Source organism: Cydia fagiglandana, chromosome 4 (genome assembly GCF_963556715.1).
Source record: "Cydia fagiglandana chromosome 4, ilCydFagi1.1, whole genome shotgun sequence".
In the NCBI taxonomy this organism is placed as follows: domain Eukaryota; kingdom Metazoa; phylum Arthropoda; class Insecta; order Lepidoptera; family Tortricidae; genus Cydia; species Cydia fagiglandana.
The window spans coordinates 8,483,785-8,495,422 of NC_085935.1; positions in this window are offsets into that span (position 1 = coordinate 8,483,785).

The following is an 11,638-nucleotide window of genomic DNA, read 5'->3' on the forward strand; positions in this document are numbered from 1 at the left end:
ACCATGGCTAGAACAGGTCGATAGAAACGCTCCATGATGGTTATATTGTATACCAAAGTCGGGGTTGTCGTAAGTAACATGCCATATTCTCTAAAAGGCCACCAAGCACAGATCCAAAACTTTTTTTCCAACTAAAAGAAATGATTAGACTATGCCCAGATGTTTCGCTTTACGAATCATATGTAATTGCTGTTTACATAGTACGATTTTTTTTGTGTAATATCTCGTCTTGTTCGCAAACCGTAAATTTTCTTGTAGTATTTGTCCAAAATCGTTGTAGTTACTCGGGAGGATTGGGTAAATATTGTCCAAACCATATGCTTTACGTGATCTCCCAGGACGAAATGTTACTTATTATTAAAGCACTAATTAAACTATATGTGTAATTTTTTAATAAAAATATAATACCAGAAAAAACGGCTAAGTAAAGTTGTATTTATAATAAACGATACAGTCCTTATGTAGGTATATTGTATAGGACATTTTGGCATTCATAGTCATCATCATTCGTTTGCCCTTAGCACATTCATTTGGGGTCGGCACAGCATGTATTTTTCTTCTATACCTCTCTCTCGCCCGTCATCTCATCATCCACTCGCGTTCGCTTCATATCATCTCTCACTCAGTCCATCCACCTTTTCCTTGGTTTTCCTCTCTCGTTACACTGAGAGAAAAGGATAACAAAAACACACTTAGAATTACAAAAATAAACTTAATCCGGGGACAAGGAGAGTCAACTAATAGGAACAAATTGACTTTTGCAATTTCTATTAGTTCTTGCAATTTCTATTATCTGTTTGTTGAAATTAGATTTAGAATTACTGAGCTGTTTGTAGAAATAAATAAACTTTACAGAAATAGTGAAACGTCTATAATTATTACTAAACTTCATTTTTTCCCCCAGTACAGAACTGTTTTTTAATTCCTGGTTTAGTTTACTAATGATTTTTCTCTCAGTGTACTTCCCTCCACATTCATTCGCTGCTGGTACATTAATTACCTCGTAATACCTTTCTAGTTGAAATGTAAGATAGGCAGATAGGTATCCACAGGTATCTTTTTAGGGTTCCGTAGCCAAATGGCAAAAAACGGAACCCTTATGGATTCGTCATGTCTGTCTGTCTGTCTGTTTGTCTGTCTGTCCATCCGTCCGTATGTCACAGCCACTTTTTTCCGAAACTATGAGAACTATACTATTGAAACTTGGTAAGTAGATGTATTCTGTGAACCGCATTAAGATTTTCACAGAAAAATAGAAAAAAAGTTTTGGGGGTTCCCCATACTTAGAACTGAAACTCAAAAAAATTTTTTTCATCAAACCCATACGTGTGGGGATAGGTCTTCAAAAATGATATTGAGGTTTCTAATATATATTTTTTTAAACTGAATAGTTTGCGCGAGAGACACTTCCAAAGTGGTAAAATGTGTGTCGTCGACGTCTTCCCCCCTCCCCCTGTAATTTCTAAAATAAGAGAATGATAAAACTAAAAAAATATATATGATGTACATTACCATGCAAACTTCCAGTAAGTAGTTTTTTTTAATACTTCATAAATCGTAAACCGCAATTTTATTATGTTACATGCTGCTACGGAACACTTTATGGGCGAGTCCGACTCGCACTTGGCCGCTTTTTTGGTTTCTGGAATGGTAATTCATTAAATTAAGTATATTAATGCAATTTAGTTATAATAGTACTTAAGATAAACATATATTCTTATCTAAGTTGAGAGTAAAATTAATACATAAGACATAATTTACAGACAGTTCTTTTCTGCCATCAATGACTCGGAAACTCCCGTAATTTCTGCAGCGTTCTGTCTCTGCTACCATAGTACTACTGGAGAACAGAAGACCTATTCAGATCAGACAGATAGTACTTAATTTCTTAAATTAAATTAAATTAAATAAGCCGTATTTGGATAATTCAGCCCCTTTTTGTTATAAATACAGGCTTAGCTCCTTAAAATGAACGCTGCGTCCAAGTCCCAGGTCCCAGGGCTATTACATCGGTAATTTACGGAACTTAATCATTTAAATAATCAAACACGTTCATAATTTGAGTTTCATAAGACTGTGACCAAATTGACCGGAATCATATGAAATAAATAATTTTGAAATTATGTTTACTTTTTACGCTCATGCCATTTTTTTAAAAATGGCATTCATTTTTTTTATGAATTGAATGAAGAAAGAAGCCACAATTGTTTCGGTTACTTACGGGTTAAGTAACTACATTATACCGATTATTAATACCTATTTAAATTTTAACCGCAACTTACTAACAAATTATATAGGCGATAAAATTATACTGTACAATTGGCCACCGCCACCGCAGAATGTAGGGAACTAAATCCCATTAATTTGCTTTTACTAATGGTCGACAGCAATTTGCCATGCCCGCACTCGATCATTTATAAGTCACATTACATTTATTAAACTTCAATACGTGTTAAACTTGCTACTGAGTTGAACCGGAGAAAGTTCTGTTAATAATTAATATTAAGCTGTTTATTCTATACAGGGTGATTCAGGAGACGTGAGCAATTGTTTCGTATCAGTATTAGTGAGGTTACCGTTAATTTTCTAGTCGTGTTAAAAAAGTAGTTATTAATTTATTTACGACATGCATGGTCGCTCTAAAATTAGAATACTAAACTACCGATATTCTGTGTCTAATTGATTGTCAGCACTGTCATCACGGTCTGGTTACTTTTGAAAACTCGTATCTCACTCAAGTTTAATAGTTTATTTTCCTCGTAATCAAAATGACGTTTTTGTCGTCAACGTCACATTTGACACTGACTATTAGGTACTAACTACTTTTTGGCAGAAATTTGCTTTACGACGGGATATATAGGGAAAGGGAACCGCCTTCATAAAACCAACCTGAAAAGCACATAATAATTTTATATACCCTAGTATATAGGTTAGGTTGGGTTTTTGAAGGTAGTTCCCTTTACAAAAGAAATGAAATAAGTTGTTTTGGTTGTGTTTTTTTTTATTTAATATTTAAAAATAGGTATAGCTACGTTCATCTTTCAAGCTGTGCAAGTCCAACTTTCTCTTCACTCTGAGCGATTAATTGTCGCAAGCTCACCTTTGTTCCACTAACTTATTAAGGGTCACGGAGGACTTATCATTGTTGCGCGAGAAATATTAGCTTGGCTGTGTCTGTGGCCATCTGGGACGTTGGTATCTCCTTGTGGAATTCTGCTCGTGATATTATAATTAACTAAACGAGCCTGAAGCGTCTTAGGGCTGATTTAGACGGCGCACGGTGGGCTGAAAATCGGCCTCCATAGAAATAGAAACCGAAGTCTTAAATTTAAACTTTTTTTTATTGGAATAGCTTTTGTTAGGTTTTATTATGTCCCAAAATTAATCTTAGCTAATTTGGTTGGAAAAATAATTAATTATATTTTTTTTTCAAAATCTTTGTATGGCGCGTATCAGAAAAATCAAGTTTTCTCCGAAAATAAAAAGTTAACCGTAATATCCTGACAGATGATTTTAAAACCAATTATTCTTGATTTTTCCACATAATTAGAATTTGCCTACGGGGTGCACTTTTTTTTTTTAAATCGATATATATTTTTTATTTTTATTATTTTATTTTTTTATTTTAATACGGTTATACTCGTTATTATGACTACAAAAAATGAATTTGAGTTTGATCGAACCAATAACTTACGCGTAGTGAATTTTTGTTCTAAGCAAATGTATGGAGCGTACGAGTAAAACGGATTTTTTTTCAAAAATTAAAGGTATACCGTAATATCCTTGCAGATGATTTAAGTACCAATTATTAATGATATTTTGACATAACGCGAACTTTTCTACCGTATGCACTTATTTAACAAAAAATAAAAAACTTATTTTTTCATGCTGAAATAGCTTTGTCTCATTGTTTTAATCAAATAAATAATAAACATACAAGAGTTACAAGTAGAAAATTGAAAATTAAACCATTACATCCTTTACATTATTACCCTTGTATCCTCTTTATTACATTATCTTTGTACTTAATGAAACAATATTTAACAAATTTGACATATTGACAACTGATGAGTCTAAAATTAATGATCGTTAATAAGGTCCGGTTACAATCATTAGTAGATACTACGAATTTACTTAATTAAATAAATATCAGTAACATTATCAATAATTGGTTTACATAAAAACAGAAATAAGTATATGTAATGCTATCCTAATTAAAAGTATTATATTGCTAATATTGGAATCCTGAAAGTTTAGTTTTCCTGGTCGCTTACTTCCGAATCCGTGTCCATTTCAGAATCAGGGTACACATTTGAGGTATCTGTCACTTCTTCTTCTTGAGGTTCCAGACAAATGAATAATTCTAAAGTTTCAGGGAAGAAAGCCTGTTTCTTTTTTCCACTTATTGTTGGCCTCATTGAAGAAAGGACAGGATCGGAAGACAAAAGTAACATATTAAAAACATCCCTGTTTGAATCTTGTCTCGTTTTTTTTTTGTGAGTGATGCTCTCTGAACATTCTGAAGTCTTTGTTGCGTGCCTCGGATGCTTCTTCAGAGAGATGACCAATCGGTACAATATCATTTTGTGCAATGATATCTGTGCCATGGATCAGCAATTTATGCACTGTTGGGGGCATCTTATACCAACTGTAAAATTTAATATAGTCGTCCGCTGTATCTTTACAATAGGCTTTAAACTTTTCAGTGTCAATTACTTCACCTGATGTGACAGCTTGCAGAATTACAGCAAATCTCCGAATCAGTTGTTTGTCCAGTCCAGTGATATTAGCTGTTTTTTCGGGATCTTCGAAAAATTTTCGTGCTGTGTTTCCATCATTCGTTGTTCCAGAACCTTGTTTTACTACATCGACTAAAAGATTTAGTTCGTCTTTGAAGCGATCTTGAATAATCTTCTTCCGTAGTTCCATCTTCTGTTTAAGGCCCCTCTTTTCAGTTGCATAAAATTCTTTGAAGTCCAGTCGATATGCTATATGAAGAAGGCATTCCATGGTATTGATCCGGGCATGTAAAGATGATAGTCCAAATTCATATAAGGTAGTATCAGGCACTGTTTTTTTCGAAACTTTGTCTATATTGTTCATTTCATTAGGCTGAGCTAAACATAAAACGCATGTTGCACTTGACTTAGCCTGTGAAAGATATGTGCAGATTTTGCCATCTACCATCGTCATCTTCAGCTTATGTGTCACTTTGTTGTTCCTATGTTCTGTGGGCACTAGGTCTTTGATTTCATCGTCCATTTTTTTCTTTTGAGTTAGAACAAAGTTTTTGTTCTCTTTAGTAAATGTAAATTGCTTTGGACGACAATATGAAGCAGAACATGGTTTTGGATTTGTCCAAATTGTTTTGTCGCCAGAGATAAGCTTTAGTGGCACTAAAGTCGTCATAAAAATGCTTGAGTCATCTTGTTCACTGCCACCAATTTTCTGCTTGTACCGGCTTTGACTGGAAGCACCGTCAAATCCCCATTTAGAAATTAAACTTAACTGCATGTCTTCTACTTGTTCCTGTAAACTATTCAAAATTCGTGTAACTGTTAAATCCAGCAAAGCTTGCAATGTTATCTCACACGAAAAATCCGTTACAGTAACAGATTGCGTTGGTGGATAACAATCTAATTTAGCCTTCTGCACTTTATAATACGATGGGTATAAGTTTGAAGCACCCTCTCTGATGGCTGTCTCTCGTAAAGTTATGTATTGCCATTTACTTAACTTCAAAGAAATCAGTAGACCTAATGCCTTCTCTGCTGTAAGTGACGCGGTAGAACCAGGCTTCTTGATGATTGCAGTGAATTTCTGGACTGCTTCTGGGTTCTTTAACATATATTCTATCAATGATGCAATTTCACCCCGACCATCTTCTTTTAAAAGCTTTACAGCTGAAAACACCACTTCGTCTGTGTTTTCAACGCTTAGATCGCTGCATCTGTTTTTTTTCTGCTTCGTTCCGAGGTCTTCGAATGGTTTACGTTTCAATCGCGTCATAGTTCCAGTTGATGATGTGCTTAGTGTATGAGGAATGAGATTACTGCTGGTTGATGCGTAGGCTAACTGAAGATCCAACTGAAGATAAAAGCAACTTGGCCAGTCAATATTTGCTTCTAACCAAGATCCATACATTGTTCTAAATTTTTCTGTGTTCCGTTGGCTTTTCTTCCATCTGTCAGTAGCAGCTCTTGTAAATCTTCGGCAAAATTCTTTCAAGGTGTCACGATCTTCTTCTGATAGGTTAAGGTTTGATTTAGTTAGCACTATTTCAAACAAAGCTTCGTGATTTAAACTAGATCCTTGAGATTTTAGGATAACAAACAAGTCCAAGTTCGTAATAAGACTGTCCATGGTTTATGGTCGTGTAAGTTAGCGGTTAAGAAGCTCAAGATGAACTAAAATATAAAATGTACCCCTTACCTATTTATTGCTAGTACTAATGAACTCCACCATTCTACCAGTATATCATTGCTATTATAATTAGTTTTACGTCTAATTATAAGCATAATGATTAAAACCTTAATGATTAAACTGCATTCATAATATCTACTAACGATTGTAACCGGACCTCATTAATGATCATTAATTTTAGACTCATAAGTTGTCAATGTGTCATTTGTTAAATACTGTTTCATTAAGTACAAAGATAATGTAATAAAGAGGATACAAGGGTAATAATGTAAACGATGTAATGGTTTTATTTTCAATTTTCTACTTGTAACTCTTGTATGTTTATTATTTATTTGATTAAAACAATGAGACAAAGCTATTTCAGCATGAAAAAATAAGTTTTTTTATTTTTTATTAAATAAGTGCACACGGTAGAAAAGTTCGCGTTATGTCAAAATATCATTAATAATTGGTACTTAAATCATCTGCAAGGATATTACGGTATACCTTTAATTTTTGAAAAAAAAATCCGTTTTACTCGTACGCTCCATACATTTGCTTAGAACAAAACTTCACTACGCGTAAGTTATTGGTTCGATCAAACTCAAATTCATTTTTTGTAGTCAAAATAACGAGTATAACCGTATTATAATAAAAAATAAAATAAAAAAATAAAAAATATATATCGATTTTTTTAAAAAAAAGTGCACCCCGTAGGAAAATTCTAATTATGTGGAAAAATCAAGAATAATTGGTTTTAAAATCATCTGTCAGGATATTACGGTTAACTTTTTATTTTCGGAGAAAATTCGTTTTTTCTGATACGCGCCATACAAAGATTTTGAAAAAAAATTATAATTAATTATTTTTCCAACCAAATTAGCTAATATTAATTTTGGGACATAATAAAACCTAACAAAAGCTATTCCAATAAAAAAAAGTTCAAATTTAAGACTTCGGTTTCTATTTCTATGGAGGCCGATTTTCAGCCCACCGTGGCGGCGCGCGAACTCGCATGCGATTTTAGAAGGTGGCCACTGACGAGCCTTCCAATAGTCCAAATAGCGTGGCTGCAATCCAAAATCGGTCCGTGAATGTCAAAAACCTACAATGTTTAATATTAGGATGCCGTCCATTTGGATGAATCCATTGTAACGGCATCCATTTGGAAGGCTCGTCAGTGGCCAGCTTTACATTGCGGACTGTTGATTACGTCTAATTCAACCGACCAATCAAAACCCGCAATGGTATGAAACTCGCATGCGATGCGAGTTCTCGCATCGTCTAAATCAGCCCTTTGTTTCAGCTTGGGCGAAATGGTTTCCGTATGTCCGACTGTCCTGCTGTACCTCTTTTACAGGTTGCAATTTTGTTCTGCGATAATTTGTTCTGTTGATAAATTTTCCGATTTTTATAATCATACGTTCTGTTTTTTCTATAAAACAAAAATCGTTTTTCGCGATTTTGGGGTTGGCTTTATAGTAAAAGTTGTTCAGTATGACCTGAGAACAATATCAATCTGTTTCTAATTAGCTTAAAGTTAGTGTCTCACGATAGTTTAAATTCGTAAATCAATTGTATGGTGGCAAATGCTCCACATAGTTAGTTTACCTTAAGAGGGCGTCGAGGAGGGTAAATTTTCAGATTCTGTCAAATTACCCCATTTCACACACAAACGCAGCTCACGCACACTACCTCAATTTACTGGGACAGGTCAGTGACCCCTAATATTTTTTTAAAGGTGCTGTTTCGAGTTTAGTGTTAACTACTGACCTTCTTTGAGGAATTTAAACTGTCAAAGCTTTCCTTTGTGAGAAGACAGAGAAAAAACACTTTTTATATATAGCTTTCCTTGTTTGTTCATGTCATGTCATAGGTATGTGACGTATTAGGTAATTAATTCTTTTCGTTGTTGACTTTTGTATTAAGATAGGTACAGTCAAGGAATTTAAATTCCGACCCATTTCGTACTTTGTCACAGTGACAACCGTATGAGGTCTCTAGCGGCTTTCATATTGATTGTCACTGTGACAAAGTACGAAATGGGTCGGAATTTAAATTCCTTGACTGTACAAAACGGCGACGCTCTTAACTGTCCATCGGTGGACCTTATGCCTTTTGTAATAAGGTTTACGAACTGTCAGTTAACAGTATGGTGGTGTGCGATGGTAGGTATGCGGTTTGTAGACATAGACCAAATTAAACCTAGGAGTTTTATTATTAAAGATATAAGAAATCGTCTACTTTACCTACTCGAAAAAAGTGGACTCTATCTAAAATTATCCCTTCATTAGTTATAGGTCTTGTAACATTTTTTTACAACTATAGACGCTTATTATATTTCACTTATAACTTAATTTTTAAAGCTTTGTTGATAATAAGGCTTTAAAAACATCTAATAAAATTCAGGTACTACACTTATACTTTTGTAAGTCAGTAAGTGATGCTTACTTAAAACTTATCGGGAAATCAAATAACTCATAATTACCTATATTAAAATATTTAAATTTACTAATTCATCTCATACGTTCAATAAGGCCCGGGACTGGGCCTTGTCACCCGCACCGACAGAGGGCCTTTTTAGCCCTACGTAATATTAAAGAATTTGTGTCCTGTGTCCCGGATAGTATGGGTTCTGGTCCATGACGCGTCCTGAAGTAACTTATACAGGGTGTAATCGTTAAGTGTGGCCAGGCTACAATTCCGTAAATATAACAGATATCAGAAAACTTCAAATTGATATCGAAAGTGCGTTACCTAATGAGTAAAATTACATTAATAACTTTTTTTTAAATAAATGCAGAAATATCCCAAACATTAACTTCAAATCAAACCCTCCCATACATTTAGTACGACGACTCAACCCTCAAAGAACGTCGGTGTTGTAAGAGACAAAACTGCTTGAGATTCATTATTTGCCATAATAAACTGTAATAAAATAATAAAACTACCGTTTATGAAATAATAAATATAACACTTATTTTTTAAGGAAGTACATTTTTTGTTTACAGTAGTTTCTCGAAATGACGCCCTTCTTGTGCGATACATTGACGGGCCCCCTTAAATATTTCTAAATTAACTTTGCGGTGTGATTAAAAAATAAATGTTAGATTTATTATTTCATAAACGGTAGTTTTATTATTTTATTACAGTTTATTATCGCAAATAATGAATCTCAAGCAGATTTATCTCTTACAACACCAACGTTCTTTGAGGGGTGAGTCGTCGTACTAAATGTATGGGTGGGTTTGAAGTTAATGTTTGGGATATTTCTGCTTTTATTAAAAAAATATATTAATGTAATTTTACTCATTGGATAACGCACTTTCGATATCAATTTGAAATTTTCTGATATCTGTTATATTTACGGAATTATAGCCCGGCTACACATAACGATTACACCCTGTATACATATCATTAGATAATTCATAGCCTATATCGATAGAATAAATCGTTCTTATGAGCGTATTTGGTGGGCATCCCTTATTAGTAAAAAAGCCTACTGCTTTATAATAGGGTGGCAATGGTGGCAGAAACCCATTTCGTTTGTAAAATTATCACCTGTAATTTATCTGTTAAATATTAAAACATTGTATTCACACTTTTCAAATGCCAGATTCAGTTTTTTTTTTAATGTTTGACTTTGGCCATAATTCAATTTAAATAGAAATCATCACCGCCACGCGCTACTAATTAATATTCAGAAAAAATATATGAGTGCCTATTTTTATTTTTTTGACATTTAGATTTTATTCTAGAAATTATAGACTAGTATTTTTTTATACAATCTTTTTAATGTTTGACGATCCTTCTGTGAAATTCTTAGTGTTAAATTTGATATGTATAATAATCCAATCTTATTATGGAATTATATTAACATCAATAAATTGCTCTGATAGATTAAGATTAATTACGATTCATAAGAGCTTGTTGCTAGCCTAGATTTTGCAATTTTTTATTTAGTACAAATCACCACACTGTGATTGTAAAGGCCAAAATTGTCCTAAAATTACATATCATTATCATTTATTGTGCAAAAATCAGTTTATTTGTATGAATCGTTATACCTATATACGATTATTTAAAAACTGAATTCCTCGTCCCTAAATTATTCAAAAATGATATATAACTTGCCCTAGTTGCTAAAAGCATGAAGAAATATAGCATAGATTGGACTTCATAGATTGGAGCCGACCATTTCCCCTCTTCCCTTATTTTTGGTATACTAAGCCACTAGTATTGGGTTGCCTATAATTATTTTTCTTTGAATGTACTCGTAAACCTCTATCCGTTAGTATGCGATTCATTAATGGACGCACCATGGCCCAAATCGGGACACGGTTCTTTAACACGTAATGTTAATAATCAGTGAACATCTTTAATTACGCTCAAATGCTTAAGTTTCAGTACAGGTAAAAGTACATATGAGCTGTACTTTTAATGGTTAGTACAATCGGCATCAAATAGAGAGTGACGGCCAAAGTGACCAAATATAGCTATAGGATCTAAATGTGGACGAATAAGGTCAGGTGAAGCATATAAGGCCCACCTTTATTTTAACTGAAATAGTTCTATTAATAATCAGGATATTATTATCAAATCAATGTTTCTTCATATGTATATACCAAAATAGTTATAAAAATATTCCGGCGCTTTTGAAAAATACACGTTTTATAAAAAAACCATACCATGTTGGTTCGGAACCGGGCCTTGTTACTTGCACTGACAGTTGAACACTGACTTGAACATAAGTTCAAGAATAACAGAAAATATTACCGGGCCTTATTAGCTTTTATCATGAATTAATTTCATCTTCAATTTAAAATGGTCTATAGTAAAATACGGCCTACATGAGTCATGGAAAAACAAATTGTATTTTATTTAGAAAGTACTTATAATATATGTTGTTCATAATCTTCAGTAAGCTGACTTCTAGGAGTCTATCTATTATAATTAATGTAGATTGACAGTTTACTTAGCAAATTGTACTTTTATACCTTTAGGTTTTATGTCGGAAATATTTCAGCCAATTTGGACTGAAACAAGCATTTGAGCGTAATTAATGATGTTTACTGATTGTTAATCTTAAATATATCTATTATGTAGGGCACTTAAATTATTTTAGCGGACCGAGCGGATATGTATGTTTGTAGACCACTTTTTTATTTAAATAATTAAATTGTAATTCATTCAAAAAAAGGTTACTACAATTAGGGATATAGATACCTCACCTACC